A 26,500-nucleotide genomic window follows, 5' to 3' on the forward strand; every position below is an offset into this window, starting at 1 on the left:
AAGAAGCTTTCCCCGAAATCCGACACGGTGTAATTATCCGCCACGTGCAGACATCCACCGCTGCGCATGAAACACACACACACACACACACACACACACACACACACACACACACACACACACACACACACACACAGCAACGCCATCTCCTCAAATATATGCGAAAAGAAATCATTCACCGGTGCTACAAAGAGAAGATGAAAAATGTAGGAACAAGTGAAACACGAGGCAATTCGTTTTGCATGTCCTGACACTCCCCTTTTGAACGAGTCTCGGGGGGATGGAGAAAATATTGATTTAAGGACTCCCTGAGTTTCCAGGAGATCGCTTGAGAGAATGGAAATCCAAATCAACTTTCGCCTTGAGGGAAATGTTAAAGGGCGGAGGTATGCCTGATCTTTTGGGTTCGTGCGGGGACAGAGGTGTGTGATGCTGGGACAGGTATAATAGAGAAGCATTGTACTGGTGTTCTTGGTATAATCAGTTCAATGACGCAGCACTGCAGGTAATGGTTAACAAGAAAGAAAAGTTCGTTGATGGAAGTAATATAATAACACAAATTGGTGATTATTCATTGCCTTTTACAAATATGACAGGTAGTTTAAAAGAAAGGCCCAATAAATCGTACAGTGAGGGCAGTTAAGCTCTCTCTTTATATCTAACTAATGTCGACAAAACTAAGCAGGAAATCGCACAAAAGAAAAAGGAACAAATGATTAATGAGATGCATACGTGGAAGGAAGACAAACGACATTGGCCCATACCATTAAACAAGCCAATCCGTGAAAGAACCTTGAGATGTAGAAAACTGAATCACATATTTACAAACTAGTGAGGGTGATTGATCCCTGTAGACTGTGAGTAGAAAGGGAAAGGCTTACCCGATAACCTCACCAAGCTCCTTTTTCGTAAGAATTAAGAAGCGAAACAACACAATACATATATACAGAGCGACCAAGACAAGGACCAGGAAGAGCAAGAGACGGGAAGGGTAAACCGAATCTCATTAAAGGAGAGAAACGCTTCTGCCACCAAGAATTTAGCTAATGGATGAAAGGCTGTGCGTCTATACCAGTAACGAGGCGTCCTCTTTACCAGGGGTACGGGCGTGCATATGCTTGAGGGTCACAATGTAACCTTGACGTTTGGTAGACGAAGTGGGTGAATCTGAGGCAGAGTCGGAAGTTTACGATTTTTTTTTCTGGTGTGGTCATCTTTGTTGCCATTTATAGCAGTGTATAAAGTTGTTTACCTTGAAAAAAAAAACATTAAAAAGAGAGAAAGGGGGGTTGGCAGTGTTTTCCCTTGGCCACTTAATTATTCAAGACTCTATACTAGCTTAAAAAATAGCTAAAATATTGCGATGAATATGAGAAGTACCGTCAGGTAGATATATGATTAAAAGCAACAATAAAAAGAACAGGGCTGAACTCAGAGAGAGAGAGAGAGAGAGAGAGAGAGAGAGAGAGAGAGAGAGAGAGAGAGAGAGAGAGAGAGAGAGAGAGAGTAAATTCAGCTCGGGGATGTCAGTTTTAATGGCACATGCCCGCAGCCGTGCTTGGTTCCAATAAATTCTCGCGGCCCTTCCCTCAGACCTCCCCTGCACTGCTGCCCTGCGTGAAAATTACCTTGGTGTGAATTTACCTGTTCTGGCATAAATTACCTGTAGGCCGATAATGGAAGACAACACAACTACCATTACCATTGTTATCATTGTTATCGTAGTAGTAGTAGTAGTAGTAGTAGTAGTAGTAATAGACGCAGCATTCAAGAGACGGGTTAATGAAATAATAACACAAAAAAACTTCTTTACCCTTTTTTTTCAGTAATTCATGGTCCCATCGCATCGTTAAGTATATAAAGATGGAGAGTGATGAATAGGAGAGGGTAATGGGTGGTGGAATGGGCTGGTGAAAAGTTATGAGGGGTGATGGTCGGTGTGGGAGGTCATGGTATTGATGAACAAGAGCTCTTAGTGATGGGAGGTATTGAGAGGTAACAGTGATAATGCTAGTAATAGTGAGTGATAGTGAGGGTGGTGTCAGTAATGGGATGATGGTGACGGGAGGTGTTAGGAGTTGACAGAAAATCATATAAACAGGGAATGGTGAGTGATGGTGAGAATTAATGAATAGTGATGAAGAGCATTGGGATAGATGGTGATGGGGGGACTAGTAGTGATGGCTTATGATGGTAGTGGTGAAGGGTATAGTGACAAGGAGTCCAGGTGGTGATGGAGTGGTGATAAACAGTAATAAATAATGATAGCATCTTGACATATAAATTCCTCCCTCAGACAGTTTCCTTTAAAATAAATAAATGAATAAATACGTAGGAAAGATTAATCAAGAAAAAGAAAACCAAGAAAGAACGAAGGTGGAAGAACGAACTGAACTACTGTACGAATCTCACACATCATCTTATAATTCTTTTGACGTTATGGACCCGGAGAGAGAGAGAGAGAGAGAGAGAGAGAGAGAGAGAGAGAGAGAGAGAGAGAGAGAGAGAGAGAGAGAGAGAGAGAGAGAGAGAAAGTAGCACCCATAAAGATTGTCTACGCTACCATACACCTGTCATTCCCACACACACACACACACACACACACACACACACACACACACACACACAAACTTGTTGCATTTACGTAATACTGTTTCTCTCTTTCCAGGATGGTGGCGGGGGGAGGGAGCGGGGGGTGGGGGAGGCGGAGCGGATGGTGAGGAGGGATGGTGGCAGGGACAGTGAGGCCGCGGCACAAGGACGAGGAGTCACCACAGCACTGATGTGTGTGGTGCCTCTGTTCCCCCTCCCTGCTGCTGCTGGTGCCTACTGACGAAGATCACCACGCAGAAACCTCTCACCACCGCATCACATCACCGCTTCACCACCACATACACCACACTACATTTACCCCCTCCAAACATTTACACCAGCACCACCGCACACCACAACACCACCACATACACCACACTGCACTTACTCTCCCAGACATTTTCACCACCACTACCACCACTCACCACCACAACTACAACACAATACGCAGCGAACCTTCTACCACTATCAACACCACCACAACTTTACAATCCCTACCACAAACAGCTACTCCACGAACATTTACACCACTACCACCACACACCACAGCACACCACCACAGCTACACCACAGCACAAAACAATCCATTAACATCACCATCATCACAATATCACCACCACACCACCTATTCCTCTACCTAACAAACACAGCACGAACACAAAACACCAATCGCTCTCAGCACCTGAGGGAAAAGAGCCGCCACCACCACTACCACCACCACTACAACCACCACCATCATCATCACCATCACCACCAGCGCCTCCTGAGCCATGGACGGAGAGAACAGAATAATCCTAAACGTCGGGGGAATAAGGTAGGTGATATGTTGTGGCCGGGAGAGAGAGAGAGAGAGAGAGAGAGAGAGAGAGAGAGAGAGAGAGAGAGAGAGAGAGAGAGAGAGAGAGAGAGAGAGAGAGAGAGAGAGAGAGAGACGCTAATGTATCATCTCACCTCACTTCTTTTCAATTGACCTCCACTCACCTCCTCCTTCTCCCACTATAAACAAAGAGATCAAACAAATGACCTACTCTCTCTCTCTCTCTCTCTCTCTCTCTCTCTCTCTCTCTCTCTCTCTCTCTCTCTCTCTCTCTCTAAGATCGCCATAATTTGCTGCTAAATGGATTAAAGGAAATTTTGGGTTATTTACTCTATTAGAATTTATTGCTTACATATTTCAGGCCAATAAATCTCAGCCGTGTCTAGACAGCGCCTGACAGGGAGGGAAGGAAAGAAGGGAACGTAGGAGGGAAGAGAGAGAGAGAGAGAGAGAGAGAGAGAGAGAGAGAGAGAGAGAGAGAGAGAGAGAGAGAGAGAGGGAAGGATAAAGGGATGAAGAGAGCAAGGGAAGAAATGGTAGGGAAATTAAAACTACCTCCATTTTCTACCTGCCATCAACATTCTTCCTTACTTAATCATTCTGGCTCTCTCTCTCTCTCTCTCTCTCTCTCTCTCTCTCTCTCTCTCTCTCTCTCTCTCTCTCTCTCTCTCTCTCTCTCTCTCTCTCTCTTGAAATGTACATACAGCACCAACACTCGTCATCCTTAGCTGCATCTTCCACATTTGTATCCCCTCCACCTCTCTTTTACAAGCCTTTACACACACTCTCACTGCTCCACCCGATATGCCTTCCCCCTCTCACACCCCCCTTGCTAACACCTGACTGACAGCCTTCCCATCTTTTTCTACCTCAACGCTCATTACTCACTCCCACACGTGCCCTATTTTTGTCGCTTCCCCTATGCCTAACTTCCTCCCACACCGTCCCGTATCGCTTTTCTTATCTTTTCCATTCCTCTTTCTCACCCCAAGGCACTCAAGTAACACTAACATCCCTTCGGCGTAAGTTTCCCACGCACACCCACGCACCACACACCCACAACTGACATATTCCTGTACCTCCACCTACACGAGTATGCTTCTATATCCTAATGGTCTCTTTCATGTTCAATCTTCTCTCGCTGCTTCAAAGACTTGTACCGGCTTTCACCAACACTCGTTTACTCCTTCTTTGACTTAGAAGTTGCTCCGTTTATCATTCCTTCCATGTGTGTTCCTAAAACCTTCACCACTGATCCCTAAGTGCTCCCTCTTTGCAGTTATTATAATCCACTGCTTCTCTCAACACTTTCAAGGCTTGTACCGTATTACATTAACACTCGTTTACTTCTCCGTTGAGTCATATGCTACTCCGTGTGTCTTATTCCTCCTTCTTTTTCTTCTTCTTGAGTAGTTCCCTCTTTACAGGTTTCCTCTTAATTTATTGTCTGTACCTCCGCTAGTTTCATGTAGTGTGTTATTATATTATCAGTATCATAGACAATTTGGTTTTTCCTGTTTCACATCTTCATTTTTTTCCTTAGATTTTTTTTCATTGTCGTTCTTTCAATGTGCATTTTTTTTCTCCTCTCTCTCTCTCTCTCTCTCTCTCTCTCTCTCTCTCTCTCTCTCTCTCTCTCTCTCTCTCTCTCTCTCTCTCTCTCTCTCTCTCTCTCTCTCTCTCTCTCTCTCTCTTATTGACTGTATTTTGCTTCGCGTTCTTCCATTTGCATTCCATCCTACAAGTTATTTTTTTTTTTTTTTTCTGTTCTGTGTCTTAATTTTTTTTCTTCGATTTCGTTTTCACCTATTATTTCAGGATGCATTTTTTCCCCTTTCTCCCTCTCTTGATCTCTTGACTGCATTTTAGTCCTCGCGTCCTTCTATTTGCATTCTGTTCTACGCCCGGCCATACTTTCTCTCATCCCACTAACGATGCGACGTACCCTTGCCGTCTCTTCCATCACTCTCATTCACCCCTCGTTCCTATTCAGTTCCCATTCAGAGTCAATCCCTCTACCTCTCCACACACTAAAACGCTGCTGCAACCTAAACTCTCTCTCTCTCTCTCTCTCTCTCTCTCTCTCTCTCTCTCTCTCTCTCTCTCTCTCTCTCTCTCTCTCTCTCTCTCTCTCCGTATCATACCTACCTACGCTCCTACGGCACTCTATTTCAACACGTTACAGTTTTCCCTACTTCGTACACCTTATAAATCACACACACACACACACACACACACACACACACACACACACACACACACACACACTTACCTTCCCATAAACATCCATCTCTTTCACCACCATACACACTTTCAACACATTTAAACCTTACTGGGCCTTTCTAACCCTTTGTTTTTTGTTGTTCTACGCCAGTATCCCTCATACATAAACAAACAAAAAAACTATCAAGTAACCCTTCTAGACACCAAAATCTACCTGTAACACCTTCTAAACATCCTCTAAACACGCCCCAAGTACCCATTCACACACACTCACCTTTTCCGCGCCCAGATTTGAAACCTACAAGGCAACACTGAAGAAAATCCCGGCCACCAGACTCTCCCGGCTGACGGAGGCGCTGGCAAACTACGATCCGGTGCTAAATGAATACTTCTTCGATCGCCACCCGGGAGTGTTCGCCCAGATTCTCAACTACTACAGGTAAGGATGCGCTGTGGTAAGGTATGGATGGCGGTGCGTGGATGGAGACTTCTTGCGTGTGACTGGATAAGAAGGAGGATTGGTGGGGGAATTGCTGTGGATGATAAGGTAAAGAAGAGGGTGATTGTCTGGAGGAAAGAGAGATGCATGAGAAGAGTGCATAAGTGATGAGGAACGAAATAGCGAGTGTTGAGTAAAAGGAAATGTTGGTATGGGCGATGTGGAGGTGACTAGAGAGGTGGGTGATTGTTGAAAAATATAATATATATATACGAAAAGGAAGGAAACTGCGAAGAGGATGACTGTTCGAAGCAAAAAAGAAGTGCTTACATCAACTGTTGAAAATGAAAGAAGTGTTCGTATACATGAATAAGAAAGGAAATGGCGAAAAAAGATGACAGTTCGGAATGAAAGGAAGTGCCTGCATGATTGATAAAGGGGTAAATGGAGAGGAGAGCGATTGTTGAGAAATGGAAGGAAATGTTTGTATGAATGATAAAGGAGAAAATAGAAAGGGAAGTGACTGATAGTGGTAAAGGAAGTGTTTGAATGGATGATAAGGAAGTCAACAGAAAGAAGGATGACTGTTGAAAAGTAAAAGTGACGTGTTTATGTGAGTGAGAAGGCAGAAAAACGAGAGAGAGAGAGAGAGAGAGAGAGAGAGAGAGAGAGAGAGAGAGAGAGAGAGAGAGAGAGAGAGAGAGAGAGGGGGGGGGATGATCGTTAGGAGATACGTCAAACTGTTTATGTGACACAGCGGAAGGAGGAAAAGACTGAATGAAGATAGTATTCGTATTCAGTTCTCTTGTGTCTTCAGCTTACGAGTAGGGACACGCTTCCGCCTCTGCATTCACCCCCTCCTATAAAGGACACAAGGAGCGGGTGTGTGCGAGGTAAGAGAGCTGAATGAACACGTGTATCCAGTATTCAGCCTCGCCCAGTGCTTGTATTGTCCCCCAGTGCTCTCTCTCTCTCTATCTGGACCGCTCTCAGTTATACTCGCGAATGGAATATCTGTGTATGCTCGTAGTTTAGCAAGCCTTTCTCGATGGAAGAATACGCTCGGAAAATACATTGGATAATTTCCAAACGATTCATCCGTGGAATGTAATCTCACAAGTATTACGAGAACATAAGATAAGAAGGGGAGCTGCAAAAAGCCAGTTGGTCTCCTTGTGACATTCCCCATATAGAAAGTAACTAATATCCATCTGTTATTCCTATCTATAAAACTATCTAATCTTCCTTTAAACCTCCTTATTGACTCGACATTAAGAACTTGATTACTGAGACCGCTTCAGTTATTAATGACTCAACAACTCTCTTATATATTTATTTATTATTTATGCACAAACAAAAGGAAAAGAGAAAAATAAGAGAAAGACCCGCCGAGGTGCCAGTATCTAAAGAACGAAGCCAAGTGGATTATTCAAAATAGGAGAATAGGTGTCTTATTGTCTTGCGTCAGATTGAAACAACACTGCAAATAGTTGTTTTCGAGGCGCACCAAGGAAAATATTCACCATTTCTCTTATACACACATCCACTGAGATTAGCCAAGTTGCTGTTTCCTCCTCCCTGACATGATGGCACGCATTCAAAAACGATTTTCTCTCTCACCACGACTACTTTCAAAATCCACTGAGATGATTAGCCAAATGTTCAAGAGTGCTTTTCCTATCAATAATATCGAAATCTTGTTAATTTGTTTCTAAAGCCGTAAAAACACCTGCGAACCACCAGCTAGAGCAGTTTTGAAAGTAGTGGAGGTGCGGTGCAGAAACGTTTCAGAATATGGTAAGATAACACCAAGAACAACGCAAATAACTGTCCTCGAGGCGCACCACGGGAAAGAAAATACGCTTTTTTTTCTTTGCCCACGCGCCATTTCCCGTCAGTCTTTGGTAAATGTTCCTCGCGCTCAGTTCGGCTTCCAGACTCATCCTTGAAGTCGTGATCGCCTCGCCCGGGTTGTCTGCACGGGATGAAATGCTCGATTGAAAAAGTGGCCTCGTGTCTGTCTCTTTGTGTATGTATGTATGTGTGTATGTGTGTGTGCGTTTGAGAGAGAGAGAGAGAGAGAGAGAGAGAGAGAGAGAGAGAGAGAGAGAGAGAGAGAGAGAGAGAGAGAGAGAGAGAGAGAGAGAGAGAGAGAGAGAGAGAGAGAGAGAGAGAGAGAGAGAGAGAGAGAGAGAGAGAGAGAGATTAAAACCAGTGTCTAAATTACCACTTTATTCTCAAATCCTTGTTCTCACTTTTTTTTTCTTTTTTCCTCTTCATTTAATCTTACTTATCCCGGTGATGCTTCTCTTCAATTAGCTCCGCCGCTCCTCCTCCTCCTCCTCCTCCTCCTTTTCCTCCTCCTCCTCCTCCTCCTCCTCCTCCTCCTCCTCCTCCTCCTCCTCCTCCTCCTCCTCACTCTTCGTTTTTCCTTCCTCCGACTCATTTATAACCATGTTTCTGCAATTTTCCTTTTACCATCCATCATATTTTTTTCCCTGGTTGTGCCTTCCCCTCCTCCTCCTCCTCCGCACCTCCTAATTGCCTCAGGTAGCATGGTCAGGTGATCGCCTCAGGTCGGATAACTTAATAATTGGATGCTGTCTAAGAAGTCCTTCATTATCTGCATATACTCAACTCTAATTACCTCTGCTTTTGCTTGAAGGGGAGGAGTAAGAAGAGGAGGAGGAGTTGTGAGTCAGAGGAATGGGCAGGTAGTAAGGAAAGGGAATGGGGAAACGATATGGGGAGAAAAGGGGTGAAAGGAAGAAAGGATGGGGAAAGAAATGGTGAGGGGGAAAACGAGAAAGTATATGTATGGTGTTTGACAGAGTGATTTAGGGAGAAGAGATGGTGTATTGTGTTATTCTGGCTCCGTTTAACTTATATCATTATTCCGTATTCCCTGCTCTGGACACTGCCAGCATCACTCTGGACATTCCTATTACTCCTCTACTCACTGCTATCACTGTTTTGGTCACTGGGATAATAGTTCCGACTCTAGCAGTTACTATTCCAATCGGCTGAATACTGTTATCATGCTATACTATGTGATATACTCGTAAATTCAACCCTTCCTGGTCTAGAGTCAGGATAGAGAGAGAGGCAAGGCTGGAGAGGAAGCATGGGAGGGATGACTCAAGCTCAAGCTGAGTTAAGAGGAGTCAAAGGAAGGTGCATGGGAATATCACGGTGAAGAGGATTGGAAATGATAAAGGGAAAGGGGTCCTTCCTTACTCTTCATGCTGTAAGAGGAGTCACAGGAAGGTAAGGTCAGGGTAAAGAAATTTTGAAATATTAAGGGGAATGGGCATCTTGTTTACCTTTCAAGCTGTACTCGTAAGGGGAATCGCAAAAAAAAATTAAAGTTTTCCGATAAAAAATTTCCCACTAATTTTCCCACCCCACATGAAAAGTAGAAGAAGGATATTGATATAAAAAGTATATATCAGGCAATAGAAAAAGTGTTTTTTTAAGTATCTTAAGTGAAGTATGATTATCATCTATACCATACGCTTAAGAACAATAAATAATATTTTACATATATACAATGGTTCTTTTTAAGTAATGAACATATTCCATTTATCGGATAAAAAAAAATTAATTGAATTTTCTTCACTTTTTAACAAACGTCATGTACACAAAATTTTAAAATTTATTCCACAAAAAAATGTCCCACTGATGCTGCAGATAACTAAATCATGAAGAGTAAAAGATGATCATTGATATAAAAAGTGAATATCAGTTGAATAAGTCTGTTTTAAGAATCTTCATCTTTTAAAAAACTAAAGTAGGTTGTGATTATTATCTATACTGCATAACTAAGGATTGTAATTAATATTTTACATATGTACAGTAGTTCTTCTTTAAATAAAGAGCATATTCCAATTATCAGATAGAAACTTTCACGCCATTTTTTTAATTGATTTTTTTTTTTTTGTACAGGTGTTAAAATAAAAAAAATAAATAAAAATTTGTTCAAAAATTTTCATCTGATAATTGGGACATGCTCTATTTAAAAAAAGAACCATTGTATATAGTTACAATATCAGAATTCTTAAGAGAGCAGCATAGATAAAAAAAAATTCACTTTCAAATAAAATTAAGACGCTTAAAACACTTTTTCGACCGATATATAATTTTTATATCAATATTTTTTTTTCCTATTCCTGATTTAATTGTCTGTAAACTTAGAGGAAATCTTTTAATCGCAAAAAAATTTTCAGTTAGAGGAAAATTTTTAATCGCAAAAAATTTTTCAGTTTTTTTGTACAGGTTCGGACCTGCGTTAGCAAAGGTTTCTAGCTTTACAAAAAAAAAAAAAAAAAAAAAAAATTCCGATAAAAGATTTTCCACCAAAGATTAAAAATGATTAAATCATGAAAAGAAAAAGAAGACTGATATAAAAATCACAGATCAATCGAAAAAGTCTAATATTTTAAGATTTTTTTAAGTGAATTATGATTATTATCTACACCACATCCCTAAAAACTCTAAATAATATTTTAAATATGTACAATTGTTCTTCTCTAAGTAAAGAACATCCCAATTAACAGCTAAAAAATTCAAATTATATTTTCTGTTTTGTTTTACTTTTTAACAAAGGTCGGTATCTGGACTCCCCAAAAAAGAATAAAAAATAAAAATAAATAAATAAATAAATAAGTAAATAAATAAAATTTTCAGATATATTTTACACTAAAATTACAGATCAATAAATTATAAAAAGTAGAAGAATAAGATATAAAATCGCGAAAGTGTGTTTTTAAGTATCTTCCCTTTTTAAAAAAGTGAAGTATGATTATTATCTACACCACTCCCCTAAGAACTCTAAATAGTATTTTACATATGCATAATTATTCTTCTTTAAGTAAAAGAAATTATCCCAATTATCGGATGAAATTTTTAAATTGATTTTTTTCGTTTATAAACAAAGATCTGTACCTGTACAAAATAAAAAAAAAAAATCCGATCAAAAATTTTCTACTAAGATTACAGATGATCAAGTCATGAAAAGTAGAAGAGTATTGAAATGAAAAATATACATCAATCAAATAAGTATTTTCTAAATTATCTTCACTTTTTCAAAAAGTGAATAATGATTATTATCTATATCACACTCATTAGAACTCTAAACAGTATTTTACATATGTACAATGGTTCTCCTTTAAGTAAAAAAGATACCCCAATTAACAGATTTTTTTTCGCTTTTTTAACAAAAGTAAAGTAAGAAGATCAAGGTAAAGAGATCTGGAAATGCTAAGGGATGTACAGTCTTTGTTTACCCTTTATACCATAAGAGGAATCAATGGAAAGTAAAAGTAAGGTCAGGGAGAAGAGGACTGGGACTGTTAAGGGGACTGGGGTTTTGTTTACTCTTCCTACCTTGATCAAAATAAGGGATTGGCCATTGTTGCGGGAGGTGGTACCTCAGCTAAGATAAGTGGCGGGCTATTTGGAAAACGGAGTGGCGGCTGAAAGCAGGCGCGGCGACTCGATGATAAGACGCGATATGTAAATGTGCTGCAGCGGAGAAAGAGGAGAAAAAACAACAACAACAAGCAGTGACAAGAAAAAAAGCTACACCTATTCACGAAACTTTCAAAAAATAAATTAGTCCTCATAAAACACCGACGAGATACGCACGCTGCTCTAAACTATGATAAAGAAAATAAAAAAAAAAAAAACATATCTTAGCATACATTACACTGAGAGAGAAAGAGCTATTTTCAGAGTAATATCGCAGAGGCTGCAGAGAGAGAGAGAGAGAGAGAGAGAGAGAGAGAGAGAGAGAGAGAGAGAGAGAGAGAGAGAGAGAGAGAGAGAGAGAGAGAGAGAGAGAGAGAGAAACGGATATTTTTTCAAGATAATTTTTCAGAGGAGAGCGAATTCTTAATGAGTTTTACCTGGCAGGCTTGAGATAAGTGTCCGCGGGGCCTGCAGGTGGGCTCAGGTGCTGGCTTCTCTCAGGCTGTGAGGAAGAGAGAGAGACTAATTCAGGTGTTGACTCTTCTAAACTTACCGTATTAAGTCTTGAAAAGCCGCTAACCCCCGTCGCTTACTCAAGGTTGAAAAAACGGCGGTGAATGTACTAGTAAAGTCAATATAACGTGTGGAAAGGTGGATTAAAGTAGAGTGGAGTATGCTTGCGTGGACGTCAACAACCACCACCACTACTGACCCCTCCACTCAACACCCTCACAACATATGAAGCCCACCATCCACTCTCACTCTCCCTCCATCGCTTCCCCTCACTTCTTCTTCCTCTCTCTGTTCCCTCTCTTCCTCTATTCAGCTTGCCTTTCCCTTTACCGCACCCACAAACACGGTCCACTGTCCCCTCTTCCCCTCTCTCCCTCTCCACTCCCTCTTAACTCCCTTCCCCGTGCCCTTCACTTAATACTTCCTTCCAGCTGTGATCACTCTCCCTGTATCATTCCCCTCACTTCCTCCCCCTCTTTCCCCTTATTCCGCTTCCCTGTCCTCTTTCCATTTAATTCCCTCCCTCACTACTTCCTTCCTTCCGTAATCACTCCCTGTATCACTCCCCTCACCTCTTCATCCCTCTCTATTTCCCCTTCTCCCCTAACCCTTTAATTCCCTCCTCTCTAGTTCCTTCCAGCCGTGATCACCCTTTCACCACCCTTTTCCAACTCTCAGCCCTCCCGAACCAAGGTCCTTTCCCAGCCAATCAGCCGATGTCACGTATCCTCACCCCACTTTCTCGTTCTCCTCTCCCTCAGAACGGGCAAGCTGCACTACCCGACCAATGTGTGTGGCCCGCTTTTCGAAGAGGAGCTGGAGTTCTGGGGCCTCGATTCGAACCAAGTGGAGCCCTGTTGCTGGATGACGTACACGATACACCGGGACACGCAGGTAAGTGGCGGGGAGGTGAGAAGTGGCCAGGTGAGTAAGTGGACAGGTGAGCAAGTGGGCAGGTAAGAATGAAAGAGGACAAGAAGTGATGGTGGTACAAGAGTTGAGTGGGGAGTTTAGTAAGAGAGAGCAGAAGAAATATTAAGTGATGCACGTAAGGGAACATTGAAGGAGAGAGGTGTAAGGCTAGAGAGGACAGGAAGGGATGGTGGTACAGGAGTTAAACGGGAGGTTTGTAAGAGAGAACAGGTGGGAATTCCAAGTGATACGTTAGGGAATATAACAGCAAGAGGTGTCTAGTTAGGGTTAAAGGAGCAGGGGTAAGAGTAAGGAGGGGGGGATAGGGTAAACAAGGCGGCATAGATAGGGCAGAGTGATACAGTTTCGCTTTTCACTGCTTTTGCTAGAGGCGAAAACTTGTGACTCAACATAGACAGACTTTGGTTGTTACATGCAGAGCTGATGCGTGTGAATGAAAGGCTTGCGAACACACACACACACACACACACACACACACACACACACACACACACACACACACACACACACACACACACACACACTAATTGCCTTGCCACTTTTTCTACCTCTTACACACTCTTATCGTCTTGGTCCATCTTATCCTTCTATTTGCTCAACATTTTCTCCATTTCCTCCGCACTTCATTCCTCAACTGGCGTTTTTTTTTTCCTCTTCCTCCTCCTCCTTTTCTTCCCGCTCCTTCCTTTCCCCTGAGCAAGTAAACACGGGCGAAAACACACAGCATAGCCCAAAAACTCCCACTGACTCGGAAAACTACCATAATTTCATTTTTTCCGCTTTCCCGCCAGTGTTCCTGTCTCGTGGTCCGCGGCTCTCGCTTGTTTTTCTCTCCAATTCTTCGCCACGTCTTTGTCTTAGGTTCACGTCTATTTTGTGTGTTTTAAAGGGGATTACAATTCCTGCTATGAATACTGATAGAGTTTAAGGATTTTTAGATTAGATCACATGGTTCGCGTATACTTTATTCTCTCTTCCTGTGGGCTTCTCAATCTTGCTTTAGGACAGTTTAGGGCCCCAGGGATTTTCCCGGTGTGAAATTTCATTTGTTTCACACGAGTTCTGAAATATATTTGTGTGTCTGCGGCCTTGTAGACAGCATGGCACGCTTCCAGCATCTCCTGAGTGTTTCCAGACTGCCTTATTCACAAATTGCAGTTTCCCATCAGGCGCCACACTCCCCTCTACCCTATTACTTTCAACACACGTCCCTCACTTAGGAGCCGAAACATTACATTGCTCTCTGTATCCGGTCCCCCACAGCTCCTATACCACCTCCAAATTACTTTATATCGCCATTAACCCTAAGTGCCGAAGACTGTTTGGCACGTTTTTTTAACACCGGGGTAACCATAATACGATTCTACTTGGCGAAAATAAGGTTACGTATATGGAAAAAAAAAGTTTGATTTACTCCATCACTCCTTGTACTGACTTTTGAAATTTGGATGTTGTCTGTAGATTAAATGCGATGAGATTAACCTGCTGTTCTTTCTTTCGTGTCTTGCATCCACCCAAACAATTCTCACTGCGTTTAGAGGTTACTGGACGACTACCATAGACAGATAAGATTAGCTTCCCGTTCTTTCTTTTGTCCCCTCTGTCTCCACGCAAAGAATTTTCACGCCTATGAACAGATAAAAGTAACCTATTCTAAACAATTTTCACCCTGCTAGAAGCTTACTCAAGAATGTCCATAGATAGATAGATAAGAATGAAGTCTGTTCTCCCTTTTGTCTTCTCTGTCTCCACGCAAACAATTCCCACAATACTAGGAAAGCACTGTGAAGAACGCTAATTTTGGATGATCATTCTTTTTTTTTTTTTACTTTTCTGGAACTGGGACGTCATAGAGCCTTTCCTTTCGTTCTTTTTGATGGCCTAAACCAATGCCCCTCTCACATAAAAAATATCTTAACGTAGTCCCTTTGCCTCATCTCTCCTGCAGGCGACTTTGGCCATCCTCGACAAGCTGGACGTGGACACCGATCAGCCGTCGGAGGAGGAGATCGCCCGCAAGTTCGGTTACGAGGAGGACTACCTCAACGGGCGCACGTCGTGGTGGCAGAGGACCAGACCGAAAGTGTGGGCGCTCTTCGACGAGCCTTACTCCTCCTGGATGGCTAAGGTCAGTCAGGCTCACGGTTGTCTATGGAGGGTCTCGGGGATTGGTAGAGGTCATGGAGGAGGAGGAGATACAAGAAGTTCAAAAAGGGGTTCAAGTCAATGAATCACTGCAAAGAGTAACAGGGAATTCACATCTGGTTGAATCAGTGGAAAGTAATCGAGGAATGGAGAGAGTCATTGCAGAATCACAGGATTACAAAAATGAATCATTGCCGATCACAGAGAATTAAGTGCACTGCCGATCACAGAGATTAAATGAAATGATGCTACGGGCGAAGAGTCACAGAGTGGCTCAAAAACATGATCATGGAAGTCACTGAAGAAGATAAGAAGATCATAGAGGGAATGTTTTCAAAGAGAGTCACCAGAGAAACAGGTGACTAGCGAGAGAATCACAGCGAGTACGAGGAGTCACAGATGAGTCACTGCGGGTCACGTGAAAAGGAACCAAGAGAAGAGTGATATGGAAAATTTAAGACTCACAGCAAATGAAGTGTAGTGGAGAATCAGCGAGTTACGGGGAAAAGACAACGAGTGAAGGCAAAAATGGAAGATCAAAGAGAAAGAGGTACACAGAATGAGGAGAGGAACGGAACAAACAGAGAGAAAGAAAACGGAGACACGTGAACATTTAGGCGAGGTTAAGGTCGCGAGGAAAGCAAGGCAAGAAGACAAAGATCAGATCGAAATACCGACACGTGGAGATACGCGAGGGTGGAGGAAAAGGCGGGGAAGTCAAGGCCGGAGCGAGAGATGAGCCAACATTAAAAAAATTTGTCCTGGATGGAAATTAATCAGGGAAGGCAGAGAGAGAGGAGAGGAGGAAATTATGCTGCCGGGTAACACGTCTGCAGGGAGGGAAGAAGAGAGGGAGGGAGGTAGGGAGTGAGAGTGCTAGGTGGTGTTGTGATGCAGCGTCCCTCAGTCTAGCGGGAAGAATACTAGGGTGGTGATGGTGGTGGTAGTGGTGGTGGTTGAAGGTTTTGTTGTTGTTCCTGCTGTAGTAGTAGTAGTAGTATTAGTAGTAGTATTAGTAGTAGTAGTAGTAGTAGTAGTAGTAGTACTCGTAAAGTAGTAGAAGCAGTAACAGTAAAGCAGCAGCCGTAGTAGTAGTATTAGTAGTATTGGTATTAGTAGTAGTAGTAGTAGCAGTAGTAACGTAATACACTACCCTCTAATTTACACTCCCTTACTCCCTTTCCTTTCATCACCTGATCCACGTCCTCCTCCTCCTCCTCCTCCTCCTTCCCTTTCATTACAAGAACCAAACCAAACATTATATATTACTCTTCCTTCGCTGCGCTCAGAGAAATTCCCTTCCGCCCCCGTGAGCCAATAACAAGCAACTTTACTATCTTCTCGCTTTCCTATTGGTCGCAGCCACTGACGCATGAGGGACTTTGATCTATTGTGAAAAAGTGTTTGATTTTTTTTTTTCTCTTCGTATTTCCTTCTCCGGGGATCAATAGAGTCTCGATCGGTTAGCAGGAAGCCTCTCCCGTCTTCTCAGAAAATGACGTTTCACTCAAGCAGGGCGAAAAAAGTTAGGGAGCTTAATAATAATGAAGGCACCGTACTCTTGATGATGATGATGGTGGTGGTGGTGGTGGTGGTGGTGGTGTGTGTGTGTGTGTGTGTGTGTGTGTGTGTGTGTGTGTGTGTGTGTGTGTGTGTGTGTGTGTGTGTGTGTCCTTTGCCTGCCTCAGTCAATAGGTTAGTCTGTCTTTATGACCTTCTGATTATGTGCTCTCTCTCTCTCCTCTCTCTCTCTCTCTCTCTCTCTCTCTCTCTCTCTCTCTCTCTCTCTCCTCTCTCTCCTCTCTCTCTCTCTCTCTCTCTCTCTCAGCAAGCTCTTACTAATCAAATGGCGTGTAGAGTGTTTAAAAGTTTGCTTTATTCAGTACCTTAAGGATGTTTTTAAGTTTTATGGAGGAGGAGGAGGAGGAGAGGAACTGCAAGAGATAAAAGTTAGAAATAACAGAAGAAAAATTTAACGAGGAGGAGGAAGAAAAAAAAAGAGGAGGAGGAGAAGGTATATGAGATAAAAACGGTTAAGAATAAAAGAGGAAAAATTAAATGAGGAGGAGGAGGAGGAGGAAGTGCAAGAGATAAAACAGTTAAAGAATAAAAGAGGAAAAAATTAAATGAAAGAGGAGGAGGAGGAAGAGGAGGAGGAGGAAATACAAAAATTAAAACAGGAATAAAAAGACCAAAAATTAAATGACCAAGAGAAGAAAGACAAGAAGAAAAAAAAAGGAGGAAAAAAGATGAAAAAAAAAGGAAATATGAATTCGAGTAAACGAGAGGACGAGTGGGTGACTTTTTCCGCCTCGCCTCCCCACCACACCGTAAAGTGACTTGCTTTACGGGGTTGTATTAAATTCTTTTTTTATTTTTATCTGCCATAGGCCTGACATCTTTTTCCAGGAAGGCTGTTACGCATCTCTCTACTAATCTCTCTCTCCTCTCTCTCTCTCTCCTCTCTCTCCTCTCTCTCTCTCTCTCTCTCTCTCTCTCTCTCTCTCTCTCTCTCTACGTGGCTCTTTGTCTAATGTACTTACAGCTATTATTATTTTTTTTCCTATTTCTTCCACTTACCACTACTTGAGAACCAATCTCTTCCTATCTCTCTCTTTTTCATCTATTAACCTTGAACCTATTACTCCTAGGCCTATCCTGATTACTATGCCTAAGGAACTTGTCTGTATTATCTTTTATATCCCTTACGCATGTGTGTGTATGTGTGTGTGTGTGTGTGTGTGTGTGTGTGTGTGTGTGTGTGTGTGTGTGTGTGTGTGTGTGTGTGTCATTAGTGGAAGTCCCTTTACGTAAACAAACTAAAAAATCCATTATCATCTCCCAGCCAATTGATTCCACCCTCACCGCTCCCTCTCTCCCTCTCCAAACGCCCCATCCTCTGCTTTTGACGAGATTGAGCGTGACCGACGACCTCGTTTATCTGGCTGGCTGTGATCGGCGAGCACCATCTACTTGATTGGCTGAGTGGCGCGCCCGTCCATCACAGCATCAAGAGCCGCGGAAATCCCACAACAGCGGTCAGATTGAAGTAAACCTGCACGCTACTTTGCACTTCGTCAATACTTTGCTTTGTGTCCTTACGAAACTTGGGAATTGGTGAATATTTAGTAGATCAGAGACTAAAGTTTGCGGGGTCCTACAGTAGCGGTCAGAATCAAGTAACTTGCTCTCACCTCCATTGTACCTTACGTTATCAGTATTAAGTCGGATTCAATGGCAGTCTCCTTACAAACACGGGTAGATACTTGTTAGATACTTAAATACCTGGATACCTGGATACCTAGAGACTTGACTGATACTTAGCAGGTTTAAAGGACTTAGGAATTGATGCAAGGGGATAAATACAAGTAGATAGAGTGTGGTATACTACTTTGATCTCTGAATATATACGTAGAGAGGCAACATAAAGCCTTCCCCCCAACCAATCATCCTTAGAATGTGACACGTTCTCGTTTTATCCCCGATTCACCGAGACTTGATGGAAGGAAGGAACTCAGCTTACGAACAAAGAGCAGGAAATTGTGATGAAGAAAGGTGTGTAAGTGAAAGATTGCATAAACAGGGACGTGGGGAATAAGAGTAATAAAACAAGGCAGTGTGGAAAAAATAAAAAGGGGGAAAGGAAGAGAGAGAAATAGAGGAGTGAATGAAGAGATAGAGGGAGAGGACAATTAACGAACGAAAGGATGAGGAAGATGAGATGAAGAAAGATGTGTAATGGAAAAATCATAACTGAGAGACCTAAGTTAACAAGGCAGCCGAGATAAAAAAAAAAATAATGAAGAAAGAGCAAGAAGATGAGATGAAGACACGTGCGTCAATAAGAGATAATAATAATAAAACAAATAATAAAACAGTAAGTGGAAAGACGAAGAAACAGAGGAGGAGAGAATGAGAGAATAAGGAGAAAGGAGGTAAGTTAGATTTGCCAGGGGAGAGTTAACGAATGGATGAAGAGGAAGGGAATGAGGAGTACACAGGAAGAGGGCGAGTAAAGTAATAACACGAAGCAGAAAGTGAAGAGGAAGAACGGAGGAGGCGATAAGGAAGAGAGACGGGTCACTGGGAGCTCACTGCGTAAATTTAAAGAGAGGGACTTGGTGGGATGGTGTGAATCAAAAGCAGAGAGAGAGTAGTAAATGTGGCAGGCTCTCTCTCTCTCTCTCTCTCTCTCTCTCTCTCTCTCTCTCTCTCTCTCTCTCTCTCTCTCTCTCTCTCTCTCTCTCTCTCTCTCCTGTCTGTTATGAAATAATTAGCAACTCATTGACCTTCCCAAAAACAGAGAGAGAGAGAGAGAGAGAGAGAGAGAGAGAGAGAGAGAGAGAGAGAGAGAGAGAGAGAGAGAGAGAATCACACTCGGTAAAATACATAGAAGAGATGGATGAGAGGAAGTCCGGGAAATAAATAAAACGAAAAGAAAATAACAGACCAAAGAAGAGAAAAGAAAAAGAAAGAGAAAGAGAAAGAAGAGGAGTGTGCATGAAAAATACCGAACAACATATTGGAAGAAGGAAAGAAGAGAGGAAAATTTTGAGCTGAGAACAAAAATAAAGAAAATCCGAAGAAGAAAACACAAGAAGGGCACGAACAGACTTAAAGGATGAGCCAGTTAAGCAAAAGATAAAAGAGAGGGAGAGAAAGAGAAAAAAAAAAAAAGAAAGCATGACAAACTGGTATAGACGCAAGAACACTGAACACAAAAGAAGGAAAATTAGAAAAAAAGAAAAAGAAAAAAAAAATATATATATATATATATATATATATATATATATATATATATATATATATATATATATATATATATATATATATATATATTTTTTTTTTTTTCTTTCTTTTTTTCTTTTTTCTTTTCTTTTTTTCTAATTTTCCTTCTTTTGTGTTCAGTATATATATATATATATATATATATATATATATATATATATATATATATATATATATATATATATATATATATATATATATATATATATATATATATATATATATATATACAAAGAAAACTTGTGCACGCTCGAACGCTCATGTAAAAGGAAAGGGAAAGAAATAATGAAGAACAGATACAAATTATAAAGAGAAGAATATACAAAAAGAATTCGAAACAAGTGCAAAGTGAATAAACAAAAAAAATACAGGTCAAAAAGAAAAAAAATATGTTCACGAAGAAAATTTCAAAACAAATGAAAAAATAAGTTGATAAAGAAAGGATACAATAAAGAAAGAAAAAAATAAAGAACCGTATACAAACAAGGAAGAAAAGGAACATACAAAAATAAACATTGATACAAAAATAAAACACACAAAAGAGCAGAAAAATATGTTGATACAAAAAAACAAATACAAAAAAAAGAAAAAAAGAACCAAGTCATTCCTCCCATCACATTTAGAGGAACCTAACCAGAAGGAATATAAACCAATAAACAGAAGACACATGACAGAGAGGAGAGATAATAAGATTATATATATATATATATATATATATATATATATATATATATATATATATATATATATATATATATATATATATATATATATATATATATATATATAAAGGTAGTCATTTTAAAACACTCTGAAACACCTTGCAACACCTTGAAACACAACGAAACAATTTGAAAACACCTTGAAAACATCTTGAAAACACTCTAAAAAACCCACTGAAACTCCTTGAAACACCCTGAAACATATTGCAACACCTTGAATCACCCTTAAACACCTTGAAACACATTGAAACGCCCTGAAACACCCTGAAACACGTTGAAACATCCTGAAACACCCTGAAACACATCGAAACGCCCTGAAACACCCCTGAAACACCATGAAATATCCTGAAACACATTGAAACACCCTGAAACACCATGAAACACCCTAAAACACATTGAAACACCTTGAAACACCCTAAAAACCCTGAAACACCCTGAAACCCCCTGAAACACATTGAAGCACCTTGAAAACACCTTTAAACTCAATGAACCACTTTGATAACCCTCTCGAAACACCTTAAATCACGCCCCAAAGGTGAATAGCGCCAGCTCGAGTGACTCATTACGTCCAAAATTACGGGGACGTGACAGGTGACATAGGGGTGATTAATAGAGGTCGTTAAGGAACCATCGGGCTTAATTACTCCATGGTCCAGTGATTAACATAAATTTTCACTCCCGCCAGCCAATCTGCAGTGAATGTTATTGAGTGTGTCTGATGGTGTCGTGTTTCTGCTTATCATGGGAATATGTTGTTATTATTTTTTTTAATTAGTTTTTTTTTTTTCAGTGGTAGTGATGGTGGTGGTGGTGGTGGTGGTAGTAGTAGTGGTATTAGTAGTAGTAGCAGTAGTAGTAGTAGTAGTGATATGTGTGAGTAACTCGTCGATTTTAACGTACATCTCTCTCTCTCTCTCTCTCTCTCTCTCTCTCTCTCTCTCTCTCTCTCTCTCTCTCTCTCTCTCTCTCTCTCTCTCTCTCTCTCCTTTCAATCCATCCTCCATCTTGCTCTTTTACCTTTTCCAACATGACACTGGCTTCCCTCCCTCCTTTTCCTACCTCCCTTCCCTCCCTTCCTTCCCTCCCTCCTTCCCTCCCGCCTTCCTGCCCGCTTCCTTTCTCCGTAATCCGCTCTAAATCTCTCTATCCTTTCTTCTTTTTTGTTGTATCTTCTATATCTATTTTGTGTTGTCTCCCCTTATATTATTTTCTTTCCCCTTTGTTTGTTCTGGTATATTTTCTTTTGCTTTCTCTTTTCTTTCTTCTCTCACTTTTCATCATCTCTTATTCTTCTTTCACGATCATTCATTACCTTTCAAACTTCTTGGATTCATTATCTGCCATTATCATCACTATCACCTTAATCATCCCTTCCATACGCATTCTTATTTCTTTTTTTTTCTTTTCTCTTCTTTATCATCCTCTTTCTTATACCTCCTTTCTTCCTATCCCTTGTTTCTTTCTCTTCCTTCCCCTCAACTTACCAAACCCTTTTTTTCTTTTTTTTTTCGTCCTACACCCTCCCTTTCTTCTCCTTTGCTTCTCTTCTCTCTCTCTTTTCATATTCCATTTCCTCCTCTTCATTTAAGTCTCTTCGTTTTTCTTTTCCTCCTTTCTCTTCAATGTCCCCAACCTTTTATTTTTCATTCTTTCTCTTCTTGTTTCATCCCTTTCTTTCCCTTCGCTTCTTTTACTTTTCTGTCCCATCTCTTCCTATTCAAATTATACTTTTCTCGTCTCCCATTTCTTTTCTTCCTCTTCAATGTTCCCCCCGTTTATTTTCCCTTTCATTCTCCTCCTTTTCCTTTTCTTCCTTCCCCTATGCCCTCCCTTGATTCTCCGCTTCTCTTTCCCCTTTTTCCTAATCCACTTTCCTCCTCTCCATCTAATAATTCACTTATCCCATTTCTCTATTTCCTTCCTCAATGTTCCCTACCCTCCTTTTCTCTTCATGATTTCCCTACGTCCTCCCTTTCATCTTTGTTTCTCTTTCTCGTTTTCATCTAACACCGTTCGCTTCACCCGTTTCTCTTATTTCTGATTCCAACTCCTCTTCTAATCCCTTTCTCCAACTCTTGTTCCTCGACCTCAACACCAGCAGGTGATCGCCATGCTGTCAGTCTTCTTCATCGTGGTTTCCATCCTGTCCTTCTGCCTCAAGACACATCCCAACATGCGCGTGCCAGTGATCGTCAACGTGACAGTCAGATCCGTGGACAGAAACGGCTCTGTCACGTCCCAGCTGGTACCTCAACAAAGACAGGTAAGAGGAAACAAGTGACAGGAGACAGTGAAGGGGACGTAGAGCGAAGCAGAGAGGGAAAAAACCGGAGGAAGAAACAGGCAAGAAGAGACAGTATACATAGGAAGACCAAACAGCAGCAGACTTTCAAATCCTTAAAGGATTTTGGGTGAAGGGGACGAAGGGGAAGGAAAAAAGTGGAAGGTGAGAGAAAAGAACAAAAACTGAAAGGGTCAGAAAGAGATGGAAGAATTGGAGAAAACAGATGAGAGAAGACAGGTGAGAGAAGACAGTGAAGGGTATCCATGAGGACTAGAAAGAGAAGATAGGGGAACGGAAAGAGCGAGAGAAGTGGAGAGAGAGAAGGGGGTGATAGCTGGACAAGGCAGGTGAGAGGAAACAGGTGAGAGGTAACGAAGAGGAAGTTAGAAGGGAAGGAACAGGAAGGAAACAAAGAGCGAGAGACAAAGAGAAGGAGGGAAGAGTTGGAGGAGACAGATGAAAGGAAACAGATGTGTGGAAGTAAAGGATTAGCAGAAAAAAAGACGGTAAACGAAGGAACAGAAACAAGAGTGACAGAGAGATAGGAAAAGTTGGAAAAGACTTAATGAAAGAAAACGGAATGTGAAATCTACGCAAAGAAACACAGACAAATGGATCTTACTTATTGAAAGGCGAGGTAAGAGCCAGACGGAGGTGGATATGTAAGGAAAGGTAAAGGAAAGGAGAAAGAGAAGAAACAAGAGAAAGGGAAGAGAAATAAAGTAATGATCACGAGACTCAACAATGGCAGGAATGAGAAGAGAATGGAGGGCAGTGGAGAGGGTGATAAGGGGGTGGGAGAGAATGAAGTGGGGGAAAAGAGGGAGAGGTAAGGGGACTGGCCAGGTAGATAAGGAAGGTAAATAATGGAATGATTAATGACATGAAGACAGTTTTTGCTATGGAGATCAAATGTGTTGCTAATGGAGATGCTGTTGTGGTGATGATGATGCTCTCTCTCTCTCTCACTCTCTCTCTCTCTCTCCTCTCTCTCTTCTCTCTCTCTCTCTCTCTCTCTCTCTCTCTCTCTCTCTCTCTCTCTCTCTCTAATATTTCCCTCGTGCCTCCTACACACTCCCACGCTGCGGCACCTTCTTCTTCTTCTTCTTTCACCACCTACGTTGCCTCCATTCTTCTTTTCCCAGAATTCCCTCATCCTTCTCTCCCTCCGCACTCCTTCCTCTCTTCCTCCTTTACCTCTTTTTTGCAACGCCCTCCACATCTCCGACATTTCCTCTTTCTTTTCTTATTGAGGGGATGAAAGGGAAGAAAGCAGGTGAGGTGGCGAGTCAGAGGAAGATAAGAGTGAGGTAAAAAAAATAAGACTTGTGTGTTTATTGGTGTTTCCAGGTGCGATATTTCTGGTGTTACGTCTTACCTTTACGATTTGCTCAACGCACCTGTGTGTTTTCAGTCACTGCACGTCGCATGATGTTAACTGGCTCTTGTGTTACAATTCCTGTCTTACGATCTATCTTCGAGTCTTTCCAGCTGAGAAATTAGCTACAGACTTCAATTCACAGTGTATTTTCCCCGTCATTCCTTGTCACCGTCATCAGCGCACCGTCCGTATCTTCTCGCACCACGCCTACACATCCACGTATCCATCAATCCATCCTCCACTCCCTCCTCCATCCCTTTTGTTCCTCCCCCCACACATACACAAGTCACCCACAACATAAACAAACACTTCACATACCTCCTCACTACACACACACACACACGCCACACATATACCCTAAAACCCACAAAATACGTGCATCTCTCTTCATCTCTCAGTTACCTTTACTTTCCTTACCTGCATGTACTTTGTTTTCTCTACAGGCACACACACAGCGTTTGTCTCTATCAGGCACACAACACACGTCTCTGTACCTCAAAAAGGCCTCACAAACTTCCTACACCACGCCTCTCATAACCAAGACTCACAAAACACCTGTATCTCTCACCGCCTCTTAATTACCTTTCCTCAACTCACCTACACCTGCCTTTTCCTTTCTCTACACCTCAGAACGTATCCCCACAAACTCCCCACTACACCACACCTCTCATAGCTCAACACTCAAAGCACTCGTATCCCTCACCACCTCTCGTTTAACCTTACCTCACCTGACCTACACGTAACTTTTTCTCTTTCTCTACACCCCAGAACGGATCCCCACAAACTCCCCAGTACACCAAACCTCTCACAGCATAACACAAAGCAATCATAATTCCTCATCACCTCTCGTTTACCTAACCTCACCTGACCTAGACATAAGTTTTTCTTTCTTCTTTTTCTACACCCCAGAACGGATCCCCACGCTGCCTTCTTCTACGTGGAGGCAGCGTGCAATGCCCTGGTTCACCTTTGAGATCCTGATGCGCTTCACGGTCACGCCAATGAAGCTCGAGTTTGTAAAGAACACCATCAACATTATCGACTTTGTGGCCACTCTCTCTTTCTACATGGACATCATTCTTAACTACACTCAGTTTGCGGGCAGCGGTAAGGCGGAGGGTACGAAAGTGTGTGGGAAGAAAATTATGTGGGAGATGGAAGGGGGGATAGGAAGCATAGGGGAATATGAGAGAGATAGAGAAGTATGGAGAGAGAGGAGAGAGAGAGAGAGAGAGAGAGAGAGAGAGAGAGAGAGAGAGAGAGAGAGAGAGAGAGAGAGAGGAGAGAGAGAGAGAGAGAGAGAGAGACTGTGAATGTATCTTAATAGACATACACATAGGCAGACATTACAGTAAAGATAAACAGACACAGACAGACAGACAGAAAGACAGACAGACAGACAGACAAAGAGACATAAGCGGTCAGACAAAAGGCAGACGACAAACATACACAAAGAGCACACCCGGCATAAATGCATATATAAAAATAAACACCAAAAGAAAACATAAACACAAACATACATACGTACATACATGAAACACCGAGGTAAAATTTCAAAACGCGTATATTTCACTAACTGCGCACACACACACACACACACACACACACACACACAAAGGCGCACGTCTAGCCATTCCTTCTAAAGTGTTCCTGTGTTGCTTTGTTGTTTGTACGACTAATAATATTTCGTAAGGGTAACTCAGTTATCTTTTAGAGGTGAGCGTTTGTAACGACAGCGTGAAGGAATCGGGGGCAGAGAGAGGAGGAGAGAGAGAGAGAGAGAGAGGAGAGAGAGAGATGAGAGAGAGAGAGAGAGAGAGAGAGAGAGAGAGAGAGAGAGAGAGAGAGAGAGAGAGAGAGAGAGAGAGAGAGAGAGAGAGAGAGAGAGAGAGAGAAAGAAAGAAAGAAAGAAAGAAAGAAAGAAAGTAAGAAAGAAAGAAAGAAAGAAAGAAGAAGAAAGAAAGAAAGAGAAGAGAAAGAAAGAAAGAAGAAAGAAAGAAAGAAAGATAGAAAGAAGGATAGAGAGAGAGAGAGAGAGAGAGAGAGATAGATAGAGAAGAGAGAGAGAGAGTTCAAAAAAATAAAAGTGGAGCGCTTTTACATGGATTTTTCACGGGGATTATAAGATCAGAGAGAGAGAGAGAGAGAGAGAGAGAGAGGAGAGAGAGAGAGAGAGATGAGAGATGAGAGAGAA

The 26,500-nt window shown here is 41.7% G+C and overlaps 1 long non-coding RNA gene and 1 pseudogene across 9 annotated transcripts in view; one reads left to right on the forward strand and one right to left on the reverse strand.

Annotated features, from left to right (window-relative positions):
- Positions 1 to 26,500, reverse strand: part of LOC135104328 (uncharacterized) — a 237,173-nt gene that overhangs the window by 196,340 nt on the left and 14,333 nt on the right. For all 9 annotated transcript variants that reach the window (XR_010270400.1, XR_010270395.1, XR_010270401.1 and 6 more), the window contains exon 3: positions 11,978 to 12,042. This is a non-coding gene — a long non-coding RNA (uncharacterized LOC135104328). The remainder of the gene's footprint in view (positions 1 to 11,977; positions 12,043 to 26,500) is intronic.
- The window catches only part of LOC135104326 (potassium voltage-gated channel protein Shaw-like), an 84,054-nt pseudogene that overhangs the window by 43,185 nt on the left and 14,369 nt on the right, over positions 1 to 26,500 (forward strand).

Source organism: Scylla paramamosain, chromosome 10 (genome assembly GCF_035594125.1).
Source record: "Scylla paramamosain isolate STU-SP2022 chromosome 10, ASM3559412v1, whole genome shotgun sequence".
Lineage (NCBI taxonomy): Eukaryota > Metazoa > Arthropoda > Malacostraca > Decapoda > Portunidae > Scylla > Scylla paramamosain.